The following is a 20,914-nucleotide window of genomic DNA, read 5'->3' as shown; positions in this document are numbered from 1 at the left end:
TGATTCCGATTCTGTAGCCAACTGTGGATCCACCGGATCGTTGTTTCATCTAGCCCACTTTGAGCTCGTCTGCTCATCAGGAGATCATGGGGCACTTTGTCGAAAGCTTTGTTGAAGTCGAGGTATATGATGTCTACAGCATTCCCACGGTCCACAAAGGAGGTTACTTGATCCAAAAATGAGATCAGATTCATCTGGCAGGACTTGTTTTTGACAAATCCATGTTGGCTTCGAGTAATCATGGCATTGTTGTCAAGGCGCTTCCAGATGGATTGCCTTATCATCTGCTCCAGAATTTTCCCAGGGACTGATGTCAGACTGACTGGTCTGTAGTTCCCAGTTTCCTCCTTTTTACCCTTTTTGAAGATAGGGACAAGGTTAGCCCTCCTCCAGTCATCTGGCACTTCAGGACTGGCATTTAACTTTGCCTGACAGCCTCCACGGCCCGTGTCTTTCCAGCCGCTGCAGGGCACAAGCCCTTGACTCCATGCGCCACCTGTACCCCAGCCGAGACCAGGAGCCTTTGCTCCTTCCAGGCGTTTGCTCCCAGCATCTGGCATCTGGAGTCAGGCTGGTCACCACTATGTGGCTGGTTCCAGCCCTGGCCATGCTCTTCCATGCAGGTCCAGCCTCAGGGTGGGCTGAGGGGCTTTGGATGAGCCCAGCCAGCCTCCCACATCTTTTCTGGAGGCTGCTTGACCCAGCCAGGGCCAGCCCTGCTGTGAGGTGGACTGCACCAGCCACAGCAGGTGGCAGGTTTCGGTTGCTGTCGTTGAAGGAAAATGCTCGGTTATTGTGGTGGTATCTTTTGGATGACGAGGAAGAGCCATTTGGATTTTCCTGCTCCAGGCGCCAGTCTGAGGCCAAGCCCAATATGGCCCTCTGGGGTTCTCCAGAAGGCCACACCCACTTCTCCTAGCCCCACCCACTCTTCTCCATCCACTAATTGTTTGGCAGTTTCTTGGGTCTTGTGCAGCTTTCCCCCCTCATTCTTAAAGACCGAAAACTGGCAGCAAGACTGCCCGTTTGACTGGTGCTGAGGGAGGGTTGGCCCCACCCCATTTGCCTTCGCCCCGCCCACCACTCGAACAGCTCCCCTCAGAGAGAACCCAGCCCTGGGCTGAAAGAGGTTCTGCACCCCGGCTTAGCCGCTTGCTTCTCATAGCTATGCGGGTTGCATCCCTTTCATAGTAACTGCACGTGCTTCCCTTTCGGCGGGTGAGTACAGGTGGCATTTGCAACTCTGACTGTGACCACTTCATTTTTGAATGTTGGCCTAAGTAAAAAAAATAAAGCTCCTTGTCAGCAGAAAGCCAGCTTAGCATGGAGAAGAAGAGCTGGGCTAGGCGGTTTCTCCCTGTTTATCTAGCTTTCTGCTATCAGAGAGTTTTCAAACAGGGGGGGATTCAAAGACACGGGGTCTCAGCCTCACCTTTCTACCACCTCTTTCTCTGGCTTGGATTGCCCAGGGATGATGGTGGAGATTTGCCTCTCCCTTACCCTCCAGGTGTCCGGCCAGGTGCATCTGTGCGGTGAATTTCTTTCCACCCTTTGGCAGGGGGGTTGTTTGGGACAGCGCATTGGGAGGACCATTACGCCGCATGTTCTGCGTCACCATACATCTGCACCGGACGGTGCAAGGTGAAGCAGACAACCCAGCTGCACCGGGGGAGGAGGGCTTGCCCAAGGATGTTTGGTTGTCTGCATGGACTCAGTCAATGGGCTTACCAAAGGCTTGGTCATACTCCATTGACTGTGTTCACCACGGGGTAAACAGCCATTAATATCCACCCTAAATATGTCTTTGTTGAAGATTCTCAGCCTGTGTGTTGGACTTCCTGCCACGATGAGGCAGCGGCGCTCCGCCATGCAACATTTTGCGATTCTCACAACACATATTCATGCACAGGCTTAAACAATGCCTTGAGCAGAAGTCCTGGGGTGGCAGGCAGAATGGTGACCTGGGTGGACTGCCTTGGCCTGATCCAGCAGGGCTCTTTTTATGTTGTCATGTTCCCCCTGGCTTCTGAATGGTAGAACCATGGAGTTGGAAGGGACCTTGGGGGTCATCCAGTCCAACCCCTGCTCACTGCAGGATCTGCAGTCGAGGGTGCAATTACAACCATCTTGAGAGATACCCATCCAGCCTCTGCTTAAACACTTCAGCTGTCCGTGAGTCCAGCGCCTCCCAAGGAGGTCTGCTCCACCTTTTTAAAAGCTCTTACCATTGGGAAGTTGCTCATACCGATGAGCCGAAATCCGCTTCCTCGCCATGTCTACCCATTGGGCGAGAGGGCCTGTTCAGCGGTGGTGCCCCAGTTGGGGGATGCCGTCCCCAGGGCGGCTCAACTGACACCTGTGTTGTGGTCCTTTCAGCGCCAGGTGAAGGAGGTTTTGTTTCTCTCAGCGTTTTCAGCTTTCCTTTTTAAACCTGTGTTTCCAGGTCCTTGCGCTGGTGCTGTGCTCCTCCTTGCCGCGTCTACCGCTGGTTCTAGTTCTGCCCTGTGGGGCGTCAGAGAACAAGCCTGCTCCCTCGAAGTCCCCAGAGGCTGACGGAAGGCCATCTGGTCGCTCCCCGCATCTGCCACGAGCAGACCCACCCACCGGGGCGCCAATGGCTGGGCGCCCGCTCACCTCGGCTAAAGCTGCCTGGCTGAACGTGGACAGAAGCGGGCGGGCGGGCGCCTGCGAGGCTTCCCCGCGCGCCCGTGCCCTTCCCGCCGCAGCGCCCCCGCATCCGCCTGGGGGGCCCCGTCCCCGCCCCAAGCTCCCTGCAGGGCGCGGACCCCCGGCGTGGCTCCGCAAGAAGCGCCGCGCGCCCCGGAAGGAGCCCGCACGAGCCCCCGGGACGGGCCTCCTCCCTGCCTCCGACTGGCCCGGAGACGGGCGGCCGGCGCGGGCGGAGGAGGGCCCGCCGGGCCTCCCCCAGCCGCGCGCGCTGCCCGGCGCCCGTCTCCCTCGCGCGAGCCCGCCTCCGCCGGCGTCGCCCACGCAGGGGCGCCCAGGCGTGGCTCAGCGCTCCCCGGCGAGCTCCGCCCCCGGGCCGGGCCGGGCCGGGCCGGGCCGGGCGCGCCCCCACGCTCCCGCAAAGCGGGGTGCGCCGGAGTACATTTGTGAAAGCGAGGCGCTGGGGCCCCAGGGGCCCGCTGGAAGAGCCGCCCTCTCGCTGGGAAGCGAGCCCGGATCCGCAGCAGCTGCCTGTGGTTCCCCCTGGCGAGGGAGCGCTATGCTCAGAGGCACTCTTCGCCTCTGCTCTCGTCAGTACTCGCACCTGAGTCCACGCGGGGATGGGGAGGCCCCACACATGCGCGCCCTCCTCGGCGCCCCCCAGCGCCTCTGCTCGCCGCAGGACACGTCGAGGCTCCGTCTCCGGAGGCCGGCGCTGATTTGCAAGGGGGTAGCGGGCCCCCCCCGGCCGGCCGGCCGGCCGGCACGGTGCAGGCTCTGCGCGAGACGCGCGGGCGGGGGCCGCCCCTCGGGCTTCTTCCGCCTCGCTTCGCAGGCGCTGACTGCGCGGGCCGCGCGAGCGCCTCTCCTCGCGCGCGCAGCTCCGCGGCGCCCCGGGCTCGACGTGAGCGGGGAGACGGGGACGCGTTGGAGGCGGCTCGCGGGGGCGAGTGTGCGCGTGCGCGAGGGCGCCAACTCGCGTCTTCGGGGGAAATGTGCGCGCGCGCGTGAAAGAAAGCCTCTCTCCAGGGAGGGCCCTTGCGGACGAGGCGGCCGCGGTCGCGCGGGGGCGCCTGGCTTTCCCACGGCCTCGGCCGTGCTGCTGTGGTTTGGAGGGCCGCCGTCTCCCCGTCGGTCGCGTGAGCGGAGACGGGGTGCGACTGTGCCGCCTCCTCCTTTCTCCCCCGTGGCGTGTCACGAGCGACGTCGCCGCCCGTCGAATATGTGACGCCCCTGTGCCGACGTCGATCATGGCACGTTTCGTCTGCTGAGGCTCCCCGGTTGCGTGCCTGACCCTCGGAAGCCGCGTGTCGCGGAGACTGCAGCAAGTCCCGCTATACATGCCGGGATTTACTCCGGAGTAAACCTGCTCAGGCTTGGGCTGCACCCGCGCTGCCTCTGATGGCGTGATTTGAAAAATAACAGTGTCATGAGCCGGGTGCCCCGTGCTGGTGTGAATGCGTGTACACGTGCGCGCGCGCTCCCTCGCTGTGCGGATGGGCTTCTGTGTCTTCCGGGGGCTTGGCGCGGCCGGGCGGGCGGCCTGCCTCCCTTCCCAAGCGCTCCTCTGCTCGCGCGCCTGAGCTTTCTCTGGCGGTTGCTGCCGGGGACGCGCTCGCTTGTCCTTACTGGCGCGTGTCTTGGGCCACGAAGCTGTCGTGAGGAAGCACTCAGTCTCCGAGTCTTTTGTCGGCGCGATTCTTACGTAGGCGCATTTCCTCTTGCACTTTCTCTGCCTGCTGCGTGTGTGCAGTCGTGTGCATGCGCTCGCAGCTTCTTCACTCCAGGAGGAACGTCGCGCGTGTCTTTTCTGGGCGGGGGTTGCGCGCAAAGCGGCGCCCTTGCGTGTTCGCGCGCATGTGTGCACACAAACGCGTACCTTCTGGGTCGCGTGCCGTGGGTGCTCGAAGGCGCGAAGTCCGAGTCTTAAGAAGGTAGAATACTGTCTCGTATATGTAACACCCCCCCCCCCATGTAATCCGACAGTCTGGACACCACCGCCCCGCGCGCGGACTTGCTTCGGCTGGAATAAGCCCCGATGAACGCAGCGGGTCCTACTTCCGAGTAAATAAGCGGCGCACCGGGCGGCACGGCTGTGCGCGTTGACGTGCGAAAGACGCTGCGCATCGTGGGTTCTGCCGACGCGTGTCGGGGGCTGCGCCCGCGAGAGCAAGCCGGGTGGACGAGTTCTCCGGCGCCGCGACTGCCGGTGGCGGGCTTGCTCGCCGCCCACGGGGCTCCGGGAGCGCGGCGCGGATCGCGGCCTGCCAGCCAGCGCTGGTGCCTGCTCCCTCGCAAGTAGCGCCGGCTCTCCGCCCGGAGGGGGCTCGCTCCTGCGCGCGTTTGCTCGGAAGTAACGCCCAGCCGGTGCCCACGAGCCTCGAGCGCGCCGCGGCCCCTCCCGCGCGGGTTCACTCGCTAGCCGGGCTCGCTCTCCCCGGGCGTGTGCGGCGGAGCGCGGCCCGGGGGCGGCGGCCGGGTCGAAGTTCCGAGCAGGGAGCGGCGCCTCGGGGCCCGCCCGGAGTCGCCTCCCGCGCTCTTTCCCCCTTTCCGGGGGGCGGCGGCGGCCTTCCGAGGTGTCGGGGGGAGGGGGGGTCCGGCGGGCGCGCGGGCTGCCCCCTCCCCCGCCGCCCCCCCGCGCCTCCTCGGCTGGTCACATGGGGGGTGGGGCGCGCGCGCGGGCGGGGAGCGCTTAAAAGAGCGGCTCCCGCGCTCGGGCGCTCTCTCCGCAGCCGGTGCAGAGGAGCCGCTGCCGGGAGAGGCGGAGGCGCGGCGAGCACCGCCGGGCGGACGACGGGCGAGCCGCGGGCGCGCTGGATTGCCGGCGAGCGCCGAGGCGGCGGCGGCGGAGAAGGCGGGCGCGGGGCCGGGGCCGGGGCCGGCGCGGTGAGTGGGGCGCCACCCCGAGGCGCTTCGCGCGGCGGGGGTCCCGGCAGGGCGGCTCCGCGGCGCGTGCGGCTGCTGTTCATGGCCCCCCCGGGGCGGGGGCGGGCGAGGCGCGTCTCGCGGCCGGCGCGTGAAGCTGGGCGCGGGCGGGGGGGAGGGAAGCGCGCCCCTCTTCGCTCCCGCGGGCGGCTTTGCTGCGTTTTGCCCCCCCGGGCTCTTTTTCCGGTCGTCGCTTTCGTAAGAGGAGCAACTTTTTCTTTCCGCGGGGGGGAGAGGGGGGCTTCTTGCTGGGGGAGCCCCCTCCCCAGCGCGCGGCCGACCCGGGGGATGTTCGCGGAGGGGGCGCTCGCTTGCCGCGCTGGGGAGCCGAGAGGGGTGGGGGCAGGCGCTGCGGAGGGGGCGGCAATTACCCGCTTGGTCCGGCCAGACAGCTCAGGGCCCCCCCCCCCGCCCGGGAGCGCTCAGCCGGCGCCGATTGATTGAGCCGGAGCGGAAATGCTCCCTCCGCTCCCCCCCGCTTTCCTCTCCGCTTTCTCCTCCCCCCCGCGTTGGACCCCGCTTGCCTTCCTCCCCCTCCCGTCACCCCTCGGCTTTTCGGGGCGATTCTCGCAGGAGCCGCCCAGCTGGGTGCGCCGCGGAGCCGCGAGGGGGCAGCTTTCCGGGGAGGGGATATGGGGGGTCTCTCCGCCTTGGAAATCGGGGCGCTGCGCGGGGGACGGGGAATCTCCGCCAGGGCGAGAGGTGCAATCGCGGGGCAGCAACAGGTTCATTCCTCTCCTCCCCCCTCCGCCGCGCCCCCCGCCGCGGTCGCCTTCAGCCTCCTTTCCCGCCGGCATTTCTCAAGAAGCCAAATGCTACTCGCGCCGATGTGATCTGGGGAAGGAGGAAAGAAGGGGCAGGGCAGGCTGTGGAAATAATTCCGCCCCCCGGCCTTAAGATGCAGGAGTTGCTGCGAAGATTGCTTCTCCTCTTTGGAGCCTCTTCATTTGCATCCAGCTAATTTATCATTTTTAATAGCACTCCGTGGGGCGTAAACTGCTTTATTGGTCTCATTGTTTGACTCACGCCGGGCATATTCGAGTGGGTGCAGCACCGGGTGTCCCCCTGTCCCCGCCCCCAGCTCACTTCCTGAATCTCCCATGAGGAGATGACTGTAGAAAAACAAGTAATTGAAAACTGCGGTGCCACCTCCAGTTCTAAAAATTCCTCTCCATGGGGGAAAAAGTAATAAAAATTGAGGAGGAAAATTGAGATTGCTCTTCAGAAAACCCACCTGCCCTCCCCCGTGAAAAATGGCAGCATCTGCCCCCAATGTGCTCCCAGCCAGTCTGGAGGCTCAGTTTCCCCACATCTCCAATGGCCCCCTGTTGAAAACTCTTTTCAAGCAAGTTTCTCTCCTCCCCTCCACAGCCCCCCCCCCCCGAACCTTGCAGAGATGTTTTAATAAGGACATAAGTGTCTTGGGGTGGCAGTTGGTTACTGACAGCCAAGCCCCTCTCCATAGCTTCCTGGAGGGAGCAGAATTGCGGGGTGGGGATAACTAGCTGAGACACAGCCCCTTGACATTAAGATACTTTTGCAACTGTGAAAAGTTGTGAGGCTCTGAAGGATAGGATGACTTGAGATCTCTGCAGGGGTTTAGCCTGCTTCTCTCGCTTTATCAGAGTTCTTGAAATAATGTATGATCTCTCTCGTGCTGGAAGGGGCTGTTGCTTGCCTGGGGAGGAATCCCTTCTTTGTGTCATGCCAGGGACAGAAGATGGAACTGGCTCTGCTTTCTCGCCACTGCCTGCTCAGGGAGCTGCGGGTAGCCACAGACCCAGAGTTGAGCGGAAGGCTGAATCCGCAGAAATCAACACCCCAAAATCCTCGTGAAAGTTGGGTTAGAACCCAACTCCCCGACGGTTGCAAAATCAGAAGCAGCCCGTTGGTTCACCATATACCTCCCTAGCTACTCCTGCTTTGTAACTGCTTTGGGGGAGCAAAACAGGATGTGTGATTCTGCATATGAAGGGAGAAGTCAAGTTTCCTCGTTCACATTTTGTTCTTTTAACCAACCAACCAGCGCCCCCCCCCCTTTCATCTGAAGTTGCAAACTCCTCCAAATCGCCTGGGGGAAAATCCAAACCTGACTACAAAGGAACATTTTGTAATTTTGGGAAGACATTTATAGGCAGTGGGGCACAGATGAAAAAGGTCTCGGTGGACCTTTGGCAGACCAGTTCCATTTTCTCTTTGCTGCCCTGGTTTTTTGCTTCCCGCCTTCCTGCGAACTCTCAAAGAATACCCTGCCTTGTGCATCAATCTCCTCCACGCTTCACTCCTCCCATCTTTCCAGCTCCAGTCTACTCCTGTTGAGGCTGTGTTCACAAGTGGATATATGTATTTCTCATCTGGGCTTCAGTGTCTCTGGCCGGGGTTATGATTGAAGGAAGTCGTTTGTTTGCAGGGAGACCTGTAACGGGGTGACTTGTCAGAAGAGCAAGTGTCTTGCCTTAAATCAGAATGGCTGCTGTTTTCAGAAGGGTACTAATGTTGAGGTTTGCATTGTCAACTGAACTCTTAATGTTAAATGTCCTTGTCTGGTAATTTACGGTGAAGTGATATGTGTGGGAGCCACTTGGGTGCCCTTTCTCCCTTGGGATCTTCCCTGACTTGGATCACTAAGGTGTTACATTCCAAAGCAGAAACTTGTTGAAAACTCTCGAACAACCTTCCCTGTGTCTTATCTCCTAGCACAGTGCTGTTGTCAGTCTTTTTGCCACCAACGTGTCCTGGTTTTCCCCTCCTGCTTTGCCTAGGCCAAATCCCCGAAGTCCCTTGCTTGGATCAGGCCCCGTAAGCAAGGCCTTTTGGGGGCAGGTGCTACCAAGTTTATCCGATGGCTCCTTGATTCTCCGGGGTTTTGGGAGTCGGGATGGAATCTGTTGTTGGGCATGCTCTCTGGCCCCTCTGGCCCTTGAACGGGCGCAGTTCACCCCATTTCTGATGACGGTTTGTGTCCTTGTGACCCTTGTTAGCGGAAGAGTGAGGAATGCAAGCCCGGGGAGCTCCCTCCCCTCCCCGCAAACAGCCTCAGAGTCTGCATGTTTTTTGGGTGCTCTCCGGCCAGGAGGAACAAGGAATGATCCGAGGTTGTGGGGATGCACTGTAGCTCTTGCACTTTACAGTAGAGAGTGGTTGGCAATAGGTTTTCAGATTATTTGGCTGGCTACATTTTCAAATGGATTGCCTTGGGCAATTATTTTCTTAATTATAGGAGCTGCCTCCATAGCAGCAAGAGCTGTGCATTCTTTGGGCTCCAGTCGCCTCGTGTTGGGTGACTTTCAGCACAGCCTGCTGTTTATAACAGAGCGAGACACATTGCAAAAACAATCACTTACACCACATCTTGAACCATATGCTTGTTTGTCTGTTCTTGCAAAGCTTCTTCTCTTTAGGGGTGGCTTGAAAGCCTTGGCAATGACACGCAAAGCCTTGAGAGTTTGCGCTCTTCTCCCCCCCCCCTTTTTTTAAAAAGTTCAATTCCAGCTATTGTGGCTTCTAAGAAATCTTGGAAGCATGATGGCAGTGCTGGGAAATCAAAGAAAGACTGATGGAATGGATTATTTTCTGAAGTAGTGGATTTGGGAGGGCCAATTCAAGATGTGTGTGTGTGAGAACCCAAGAAGAGCCATGCTGGATCAGACCAAATGCCTGATTCAGCATTCTGCTCCCACATTGGCCAACCAGAAGCAGGACATGAGTGCAACAGCACCCTTCCACTCGTGTCCCCCACTAACTGCCCCTGATGCTGGAGGTAATATATAGCCATTGTATAGCTATATGGTAGCTTTCCCCAGCCTTTTGGCATTTTTCCCCCACCGCAGAGCTGCTGGAGTAGCTCGTAACTCTCCTAATCCCCAAATTTGCAAAGGTTGGCATAAAGTCCCTGTATGTAGTAAACAACTACTTAGGCTAATAAAGTGTTCCAGAGTGTCCTCCTTTTCCAGGGCAGATGCCGTGAGTTCCATTAAGGTTAAGCAGTGCCCCCCCCCCCCCCCGGTGATGATTCTCGGAAGTTAGGCAAGCAGTAACCCCATAGCCCTTTCTGGGTGTCAGCAGCTGGGGCACTACACATCCTGGCTTCATCATTCACCATTGCTGCCAAGTCCAACAATCGGGGCTTGGTGACCAAATGGGCTCATGTGTACAAAGAGTTGAGTTTGGGTTGGGATGACTCAGTGGATGCTTTACGGAGGCTTGAAATAACTGTGTGTGATGTTTGTGCACCACTAATTTGGATGTCTGTCCCTAATTCATGTTAACAAGTGCTGAGAAAATAGTGCACTGTGCTTATGTTTTCCTTATGCAATACAGAGTGAGTTGTAATGAGAGACTGAGATTCATTTTTTACAAATGCTAATTCCCTAGTCATCTGCATGTAGCGTGCATTACTTGGCACAGCAGAGACCAAGCTTGAGACTAGCAACAAGGGCATGATCCACCAGGCACATTGCCAGAGTGAGGCCAGTGGAGATGGATGGGGGTTTCTCACGCACAGCTGCCATTCCTTGGGGACAAGGGACTTCTCTGGCGACGTCCCTGCAGATGGTGTCTTATGAGAAGCGGGTTGACTATCAGATGAAGTGTGTGTCTCTTTTAAAAGAAAACTGTGTGCTGTTTTTATATTGTGTTGTGCAGTGTTGTTAATTACTCTACAATATTTGAATTTGCATATTGATTTTTTTTTTTCTTTTGTCATGGATTGGTGCCAGACAATCCATGACAATCCATGATTTGGATTCCTGGCCTGGGTGCGGTAATGGACTGGATGAGGGCCAATAAACTAAGACTCAATCCCGATAAGACAGAGATGCTGATAGTGGGTGGCTCATCTGCCCAGCTGAGTGGTGGTCAACCTCTCCCAGAGAGGGCTGCCCTCCCGCTAAAGGATCAGTTCTGCAGCATGGGGCACTCGGAGATCCAGCGTTGTCACGGGAGGGACAAGTGGCACAGAGCGCCCTTTCTCAGCTTAGGCCGATATCCCCCTTGCAATCCTATTTCGACAGAGATGGCCTGGCTCCAGTTATCCATGCTACGGCAACCTTCCGTTTGGGTTATTGCTGTGCACTGTACATGGGGCTGCCTCGGGAAGCGGTTCAGGAGCTTCATCTGGTCCAACATCGGGCAGCAAGACTGAGCCGCGACGGGCCGATGTGGCTGCGTCATGCAGATTGCACTCGCCTGCCAGTCTGTTTCTGGACCTGGTTCAAAGTGCTTCATTGACTTCTGAAGGTCTTGGGCTCAGGTCACCTGAAGAATTGCCTCCTCCCGAATATACTCGCCCAGACCCGGAAGTCCTCTTCAGAGGCTCTTCTCCAGCTGCCCCTGCCAAGTGAGGTGTGACGGATGAATGCCCGAGAGAGGCCCTTTTTGGTTGTCGTGTCCCAGTTGTGAAAGGCCTTCCCCACAGAGGCTGGCCTGTGGCCCACGTGCTGGTCTGTTTGGTGCCAGGTGACACTCTTCTTACTTCCCCAGACATGGTGATCTTAAGACCCCGTAGTGCTTCTAGTGATGCTGCAGCAGTGTGCTGCTGGTGGTGGTTTTATTTAGATTGCGAATGGTTTTATCCTGTTGGGGGGTTTGCTTGTTTTTTAAAAGCTTTGTGGTTTAAAACGTTGTTAACTGCCCAGAGAATGTGTGTGATTGGGTGGCGTACACATTTTTTTAACAAATAAATAAAAGTTTCCAAGTGTAAGGTTTGAAGAAACATTATGACCTGGGGTTGTTTGAAAACAATGCATATGATGAGAGCTCAACCCACTGGGAAGCTCTCCTTCATGAACCCTAGCAAAGAACGGGGACTTCCCACTCTGAGTTCCCATTCGTTTTGATGGGGTTTGCACAATAATGGGTCTGTGGATTGTGGCCACTGTTTTTGCGTCATGGGTGTAATCCAAATCCCCTGAATGTGCGGGGTTTCTATTCTGCAGAAGTGCCTCATAGGTACATAGGGAATCCCCACGGCTGACAGGAATTGTTTTCATATGCTTAGATGAGAATGGAAAACCCCAGCACATGTAGAGTTTTACTTACCTTTCGGAGCCCCTGGAACATGGCCCTCATAGACAAAAAAGGTAACTCGAGGAACATTTAAACTTTAAATAATCACTCTTGAATAAAATGGAATTGAGCACATGGATTTTGAATTAATGGAGCAGCAAGTCCGCTCCTACTGTTTCTCATTAGTAACTTGCAAGAGGCCTGGCAGGTTTTATTTTAAACAACCCTGAGAAGTAGGTTGCTGTAATTCCCATTTCACAGAAGGGGAGACTTGAGGGTGAGCTTGTGACATGCCCAAGGCCATGCAACGCACACATCGAAGAGGCGAGACACGGGACACAGATATTACAGACCAGATGTCCCTACATTTGACATTTGCCTAAGTCTGGCTAGAATGTGTATGGAACTAGTTATACTAATGTGGCCAAAGTGACCCTGCAGGTTCTGACTCGCCACTCCGCACTGCGGCACCTGCTTTTCACGCGGATGGTCCCAGGTTCGATGACTGGCGACTCCAGTTACAGCATCTTAAGTGGCGGTGATGGGTCAAGATGTGTTTCTGCCTCAGTCCCTGGAGAGCTGCTGCAGCTGAAGTAGGAAATACGTGGCCAGACGAACCGATGGTCTTACTCCGTCTGTATAAGATGGCTTTATATGTTCAGCTTCTTTTTCACCCATTTAAAGAGCACCAGGTCATGAACTTCAGGATTACTTGAAACAGTGCAATCCATCTTATTCCCATGTGGATTATAACCACCTCAGCTGCATGTACTCCTGATATGAACCCCTCAATGGGGATTAGAAAAGTGGGCAAGCCCACATCCCCTCGACTTGCATTGCACAGAGATGCTGTGCAGGAGGGGAGTGACTTCCGTATTGCGCAAACTGCAGCTCTTCTGTGCGAGGACATGGAATGGCCAACTGCAAGTTGTATCCGCTGCCTGCTTCCCTTGCACTGAGGAGACCGTGGGCATTGCAGGGCGGGGCAGCAGCTGTTGCAGCAAAAAGGGCGCTTGTAGTCATTTCAGTGGATGAAAACTCTAATATGTGATGAAGCTCTGAATTAGGTAGTGTTTCTTTTTCCTACCTTTTGTACCTGTTGCTAGTGTGCACTGAACTCTCTAGTGAAGACTGGGGCTTACCTGCCACGTGTAGCAGCTATTTTGGCTGGGGCAACAGTATCTGTTGTACTTATGCAACTTTGCTGATCTGTGCTGCCTTTTGTAAAGCTTTTTTTTGTCTTTAGAATTTTTGGAGCAAGTGAGACGACTGTACCACTTTATGAGTGATAAATGTGATCTGATTTGTAAAGAAATAAAACGGAATATGATTAGCAAGCCACTCTAGCACCGAATGATGAATTGACTAAGAGATGCAGAAAATTTCTACATACTGGAATTGTTCGGCGCTTAATAACTTTGTTGAAGTAACAAAGTTCCTTCAGGGACTTTGCAAGCAGTATCCCTATGGCTTGTGTTCAGCATCTGGTAGTCGGGGCATGCTGTGTTGACACAGAGGTTGCAGTACTGGCTGTTATGGCTGGTAGCCACTGATGGAGGAAAACCTTTGTAAAACCATGCAGAATTGCTGCCATGCATTAAGTGATGAAACATGTCTTCTAACTACTCTGTATCTTCCTTTTTTGGATGTGAGTACCAACCTGTTGGATGACATTTCTAGAAAACATGGGTATGAATCTTTAGCAAAATTGTTCTCCATTGAAAAAAATATATCCTTTTTTTTTAGAGGCAGCATATGTCCACTACCGGAAACTTAGGCTTTAAATGCAGTAAAACATGGGATGTTCGTCACTCACAGGATGGGGGCATCAGCACTGGGGCTGCTGTGGCTTGTGGGGGGCAGACTCAGGCACCGGGAAGGGGCACAAAAGTATGTACAAGCCTCCCCCTACACCCCCTACACCCACTGTTCTCAGATCTCGCAGTAAATTATGCCTACCATATTAGTGCGTAAACATGAGTGGAACGTTTGGGCTTTAAAGATTTGCTACAGTGCCCTGTGCATGCCCCATTGAAACGAAGGGGAGGTGCAAGAGTACAGCCATTAGAGGGGCATGAGCGGGACAACTTTACACTGGAATGTGCCCTAAAACTGTTTCCTTCTGTTCTTAAAACTCCATTGCTCTATCTATGAATCTCCAAGCACGCATGTATTCTGTGAGGATACGGACTCCCGCTGTGTATTAGTATTTCTCTCCCCCCCCCTCCTATTGTTGCCAGAAAAAGAGAGAGCTGGAGACAGATGGGGAGAGAAACATGGTGTTTAAATAACTATTTGAGGTCGATTCAATATTTATTTTTTGTGAATTTCGATGCTGACTAGCGTCTCCTTTAGTTGCTAATATTATTCCCTCCCTCCATTCCGGCTGCTTGTTTGGTTACACTTTCTTTTATTGGCAGAGCCTCCGGTCCATCCTTGCAGTTTGTTCTACATTTCATGAGAGCAGATGTTGGGATTCCAAGTGGATTCCAAGCAGAGAGCTTTCCAGATGCATTTCTAAATTGTTAACTTTTAAATATCATGTATTATGAGTTCCTGGATCCTTTGCCTTAGCTACTGCGAGCCCCTTCTTCCTCGCTTGGTGGGTCATCAGATGTTTGTTGGACGGGTTTGTGATCTTAAGCCAACAGTCTCCAGTAAAAACCGCCCTCTGGCATCCAGTGTTAAGGTAAATGGGAAGTAAACTTTAGATTAGATGAGGGAATTTTAGTTATTTCCCTTTTTTAGACCTTCCTCCTAAGCATTTGCATTGGCAGCTCTTCCTTGAAAGCCACCTGTAATTTCAAAGTTCACACTGGCTCAATCTCTGATACTCCCTGTCTAAAGTAATATAGAATCATACATGGCCTATAAGACCATCGAGTCCAGCCCCCTGCTCAATGCAGGAAATCTGCTGCGGCAGTTTGTTGTAGCACTGAGGGGCCTGGTATGTATGCGTGTGTGTGCATATGTATTTGGGGCCTGGAAGATTGGTGTCTCGGCGCATCTACTAGGAAGTAAGCAGGACAAGGCTGAGAAGGAAGCGGGATGACTGAATCACTCAGCAGCACTCAAATACTTACTCTGCACTTACTCAGAGGTAAGCAGGAGTATCATGTCTATTCACAAGTAGGGATTTTCGTTGCAGGGAAGTCCAGCCCTTTTTGGGCTTGCTGGATTTCCCTGATGCCCCCAGCTTGGCTTGTGTTTGCAAGCCGAACTGTGAGCTTTCCCCCCAAATCCAGGAAACTTTCTCATTCCTCCACCCCTGTAAATTGCAATTTGTGCAAATTGCAGCCACAATTAATATAAATTGTAGCTGTAATTTGTGTAATTCGCAAATTACGGCTGAAATTTGCACGATATATGCCAATTGTGCCTCAAGTTGCACAAATTGTGATTTACAGGGGGAAGGAATGAAAGATTTGCGAGCTGGCCCAACTCGATGTAATCGAGTCAAGCCAGCTCACAGGGAGGCGAGCCAAAGTCTGGGTGTCTGAACTGCTGAAGGCTTGGAGAACTCTGCTCCCTGGACAGATTCCTCTGACATCCCTACTCACAAGTAAGCAGGGTAACTCTCTGCATGACTACTCAGAAGTAAGCAGGACACTCCTCTGCAGGGTAAGGCTCAGAAGTAAACAGGAGTGAATTGCTCAGCAGCTTCCTCCTGGGCCCCACCAGGAAAAGCTCTTACCTCGGATCAGTAGCTGATCAGAGATACATGCTTTTCCCCTGCCCAGCGTTGAGCAAGGAGCCTTTTTCAGTGGCAAGCAGGGAAATGCACTTATCTTCAATCAGCAGCTACTTCTGGGAGATTATTTATTTGATGTATTATTATATTTATATCGCGCGTTCCCTCCATGGAGTTCAAGGCAGCACACAGGCTTCCTCCTCCATTTTTGTCTTCAAACCACCCTGTGAGGTAGGCTAGGCTGAGAGCAGGGACTGGCTGAGGGCCACCCAGTGAGATTCATGGCTGGGGAGTGATTTGAACCTGGGTCTCCCCAGTCCTAGTCTGACATGCTAGCCACTGTGGTACGTTGTCTCTTACCCTGGAGATAAGAACTATTTTCTCCGTGGCAGAGAGGGCTGAGCCAAGGGAAGAAGCTGCCAGGCCAGAGGGGCCTGTGGGCTGGGCGCACCCTCTGTCTCCCCTGAACTGATGAAGACCGCTGAAGTTGCAGGTTTGGCTGACTTTTGGTTTTATTTACTAGGTTTATGCTGCACTGCCATTACATGCTATGTGATTATCTCCAGAAGAAATCCAGTAGCCCAGAGTAGTTGGACTGAAATATGTCACTGGGGGTGGTAATGGGGGTACGTGTGTGTGGGAAGCGGTAAAGTGCCCTGAGTGTGGCTTTAATGTTATGTATTCAAATACATTCAAAACTTTACTTGGAAATTTGTTTTATTGCAATATTTGTAAATATTTACAAGACAGAGCTCGATAGTATACATTTCCCTTCCATTGTTTAGTTTTGAAGGTGCGGGGGGGGGGGGGAATCAGGCCACTGAGAACTGCGAACGTACCAATTTTAACATGCCCAGCCCTGGAGAACTGTGCATAACTATGTGTTCCAAAGGGACAGTCGTGTGAAAAAAGCAAGTGGCAGCTTAGATTTGACTTCCGTTATGTCTATTCCAATTGCTTAGTTTGACTGGTATTATGTTACTAATAAATTTTAAGAAACAATGCGTTTCTGTGCAGGCTGTGTGTGTGTGCGCATGTGTGCGCGTGCAGAAAAGCACAGCAGAACATTTTTCTGGAAAACTTTCCACCCTACATCACAGGCGGGTGGGAGAGGGAGACGAACCCTGTTTTTTCTAAACCCTTTCTGTGCAGGAGGGGAGGCGAGCGTGTGCTGCTCCGGAATCTGATGGGCATCCCCGGCCTCCGGAGAATGCAGAACCTTGTTCGTGCTCCACCACTGCGGAAAGGGCTGGGCGGGTGGGGGAGGCCCGCCTTTTTTTAGCTCGCCTGTATTCTGGCTGGTGCTCGGGGTGCGGGTGCTCGTTGTATTCCACCATCTAAACTGCAGTGGTGCAGTTCTGAGTTGCTTGCTGTTGCTTGCGCTGTGATGCCTTTGTCTGGGCGGGATGCCTGGAGCAGACGGCTGCTTTGCTTTTATTAGCAGGGGTCTAAATCTATGGAAATGCTAAATATAGCAAACAGATGCACAGGCTCCCTTTAGCGAGGCGTGTTTCAGCCGGGGGGGGGGGAGACTGCTCCTTTTTGGGGATGAGGTGCCCTCCCTCCATCAGAAACGCACACAGCCTCTTTCTCGGGGACAGGAGACTGGGTTGGAGGGGCCTCGGGGCACTGCCTGGCTGGTGCTGCCTACAGCTCCTGAATTTGTGAGAATTAGACCCCTGCATCTGAGCCCCAGCTCTGTCACACAGTCACTCCTACAAATGGCCTCTGCACGAAACGCACAGCCGCTGATGGCTGTTAGACTGGGTGATTGGCCATTCTGCCAACTTCTTGTGGCTGGTCACGGGTACCGGCCTCAAATCTGGTGCTGCATTTACAAATAGACCAAAGCAGAGTCGGGTGCTGCCAGCTCAGACAGGAAGACATCATTCTGACGGGAGTACCCACTCTTAGCACTCTTTCTTCATTCATTCTCTTCCTCCACCCCTCAAGGATTCTGTCCTGGGGATTCATGAGTACAAGAGTTATCTTTTCTGCTGGTAGACCCAGGCACCCTGGGAGGGGGTGAAATGATCCCACCTCTGGTAGTGTTCACATAAGCTTGGGGCTCCTTGGTAAATCCCAGATATGGGAGGTCCGAGCAGGAATACAGACTACACATCTCAACCTGTTTGCACTGCTATGTTCAAGCAGAAGTAGTAATACTTGCCATTCATAGGACGCTTTACATTGTTCAAATTGCTTTGTGTACATTCTCTGCAATCCTTAATGGCCTTGGAAGGTAGGCCAATATTATCCCCATGTTGGGGGGTGGGGCTGAGATGATGAGGCTGGACAGCCACCTGTCAGGGATGCTCTGACTTGGATTCCTGCATTGAGCAGGGGGTTGGACTCGATGGTCTTGCAGGCCCCTTCCAACCCTACTGCATTATGATTCTATGAGATTGAGAGTGTGATCTGTCTAAGAGGTCACACCATGAACATACGGCCAAGGTAAGACTTGCTCCAGGGACTTCCAGCTCATGCTTATGGCGCCTGCCCCACAGCAGCTTGTGTGGGTCAAGTGAATGCAGTTTGACATTTTCCTGTCTTGCACACATAGGGAAATGGCCGTGCAACTCTGGCTAGGAACTCATACCCTTATTTAATGCACTGGAATCACTTACGAGCTTACCGTGTGGCCGTCTCTCCCCCGGAGTTGGATGAATTGGATGGAGCTGGTTTTACTGAGCGCTGCCTTAGACCAAGCCGGAACACTGGTGCATCTTGCCTGGCCTTGTCTGCGCTGACTGGCAGCTGTGGCTCTCCAGGGTTTCGGGCAGGGTCCTTTCCCCGCCCTGCCTGGAGATGCAAGAGACTGAACCAGGGACCTTGCACGTGCAAGCAGGCATTCTGCCACTGAGCTGTGACCTCATCCCCTACAGCACTGACCTCTGCAGCACCTCTGATCATTGAGTCCCTCCTGGCGCAGCAGAATTACCTGCCCTTGGAGAAGATGGTTTGTCCCATCTCCGGATGTCTTGGCTCTGGGCTTGCCTCTCATAACCTGATCTGGACGTGTCTCCAGTGTGTTGTGTACAGACACGGGGTGGGCTTCAGTGAGTGTGGATAGTTTTTAGTGCACAGGGCTAAGAGTAAAGTTTTGCAGGTGTAAGGGGAGCTTGCCTCAAAAGCACGCCTTGCCCATGGCACAAGTTCTGGAAACGCCTGATGCAAAGAGGCAAGCACCCCAGTCTCTGAGGTGGGTTGCAGCAGGGAAGAGGTTCAGTCCCAGATTGCACCATGAAATCTGTGCCAAGGAATGCTGTGGATTGGCAAGAGCCTGGGGCTGTCTGTTAATCAAACCTTCCAGGGTGACCCTCCAAGACTCTTTTGCAAACTCCTCCAGCCCGCAGCAGTGGCTGCTTGACTTCCCAGCGCTGGATTAGCAGAACTGACCAAAGTCTGCCTCTGCCCCAGCCCTGGCGGGATGCCGTTCCCCTCTATCCTTTATCCGACTGATTACGCGAAGCATGAAGATTCCTCTTGGGGCCTGGACGGGAGGGGTCTCCACAAGCCAGACAGAGGAGGAGCAGGGAGTGTGCTTGCTGCTGCTCCCTGTAGGGCCTTGGCGACAGTGCAGGCTAGCCAGTGGCCTGGCTGAAGCTGGGTTAGCCATTCGTAAAATCCCACACCGAGAAGCCGCGGCCTCCCTCGTGGCCCAGTGGCCCGGCAATGGAGCACATGGCTTTGGGGCTACAGCTGTGTGGAGTTCTGCGGGCCCAAAAATCTGGGCTGGGAGTGACATGTGCAGGACAGGTGATTTACTTGTCCTTTTTTGTGCTTTTGCATAACATGGGATTTTGTTGGGAAATGGAAGGCAGGTTGGATTTGTGGAATATTTTGAGCAAGGGAGGGCAGGGGGCAAGCCTTGCCCACTGACACCTTCCATAAGAGCAGTAGAAGAGAAATGCTGGATCAGACCAAGGGTTGTATCTAGTCCAGCATTCTGTTCACACAGTGGCTGACCAGCTGCCCCAATGGATACTCACAAGCAGGGCATGAGCGCCACAGCACCCTCCTGCCCATGTTCCCCAGCAGCTGTCCTTCCTTTGATCTGTCCAGAATCTCCTACCAATCAGCTTCATGGGATGATCCTGGGTTCTAGTATTTTGAGAGAAAGAGAGAGAGAGAGAGAGAGAGAGAGAGAAGTCTCCCTATCCACATTCTCCACACCAGGCATAATTTTGTAGACCTCCATCATCAGGAAGTCCTTCTTCACACAGCACATAGTTAAACTATGGAATTTGCTACCACAAGATGCAGTGATGGCCACCAACTTGGATGGCTTGAAAAGGGCATTGGACAAATTCATGGAGGAGAAGGCTATCGATGGCTGCTAGTCCTGATGGCTATGTGCTACCTCCAGTACCAGAGGCAGTGTACCTCTGTACACCAGTTGCTGGGGAACATGGGTGGGAGGGTGCTGTTGTGCTCACGCCCTGCTTGTGGGTCCCTGGTCAACAGCTGTGTGAACAGAATGCTGGACTGGATGGACCCTTGGTCTGATCCAGCATAGCTTTTCTTAGGTTCCTTTTATCTGTCCTGAATGTCCCGCCAGTCAGCTTCATGGGATGACTCCATTGTGTCGTAGGATTATGAGAGAGGGAGGAAAAAGTCTCCATCTCCATTTCTGAACCTTGAGTAGGATCAATCCACCTTGAACTCTGGGGCTTTCTTTGCAAGCAATGATGCCCACAAACATGCTCTTAAGACAAAAGAAAAAAAAAAGAACGAAATAGAAAACTATCATATCAAAACTATCTTTTCCCTTCTCCTTGGGTATTCTAGAACAAGGAGGACTAGAAGCTTCTAGTGAAAGCAGGAACTCTGTTGCCCTTGGCTATATAATTTGCTACATAAGGAAGTAAACTCCATAGATTGAGGCAATGAGGCAAGCTAGAAGACAGGATGTTGGAACAGAGCCTGGATTTCAGTTTAAATGTGTAACCAGCAGGAGGCATTTTCTGGCCTCAACTCCACATCAGTAAAATGGGAATATTAATGACCTGCTGTGTGTGCACGTGCGTGCGTGAGAGAGAGAGAGAGAAACTGTGTTCAGAAAGATCTATAACGGCACAGAAGATTCCATGAAAGGCAGTTTGCCTCCAGTGCCCATCTTAGAATAATAGAACCGTAGAGTCGGAAAGGACCTTGGAGGTCATCTAGTCCAGGGAGGAAACCTCAGGCCTGGGGATCAAATCCAGCCCTGTTGGGTTCTCAGTTTGGCCCTCCAGAGTTCCCCTGATGGCCCCACCCCACCCCCTTCCCTCCAGTCACCAATCTCTGGTGGCCGCCTGGCTTCTGTGCAGTCCTCCCCCCCCCCCATTCCAAAAGGCTGAGATGCCTCTCTGAAGGCACTGCTAAGGGCAGTCAGAGCTTTTGGCTGAAACATGCTGGCATTTGGGATGCCTCTGCCTTCACCCACCCACCCACCACCAGAATAGGGCCCCCGTGAGCTTCTCGGAAATGGCATTTGGCCATTGGGTGGGAAGAGGTGCCCCGTCCCTGGCCCAGTCCAGCCCTCTGCTCAGTCCAGGGCGCAGCTGCAGCATCCCTGACAGCGGGCTGCCCAGCCGCTGCTTAAACAGCTCCAGCGAAGGAGAACCCGCCACCTCCCAAGGT

The 20,914-nt window shown here is 54.3% G+C and overlaps 1 protein-coding gene across 2 annotated transcripts in view; it reads left to right on the top strand.

Moving 5' to 3' along the window:
- The first annotated feature begins 5,453 nt into the window (after positions 1-5,453).
- CNTFR (ciliary neurotrophic factor receptor) overlaps positions 5,454-20,914 on the top strand; it is a 476,854-nt gene continuing 461,393 nt past the window's right edge. Inside the window, exon 1 of one of the 2 annotated variants that reach the window (XM_084832002.1) lies at positions 5,454-5,553. The gene's annotated coding sequence lies outside the window, so the exon portion shown is untranslated. The remainder of the gene's footprint in view (positions 5,554-20,914) is intronic. The other variant, XM_084832001.1, reaches the window with a different exon arrangement.

Source organism: Heloderma suspectum, chromosome 2 (assembly GCF_057233095.1).
Source record: "Heloderma suspectum isolate Gila_16-S chromosome 2, 16-S_ref, whole genome shotgun sequence".
NCBI lineage: Eukaryota > Metazoa > Chordata > Lepidosauria > Squamata > Helodermatidae > Heloderma > Heloderma suspectum.
The sequence above is the reverse complement of the archived record's forward strand: the minus strand, read 5'-3'. Positions and strand labels throughout refer to the sequence as shown.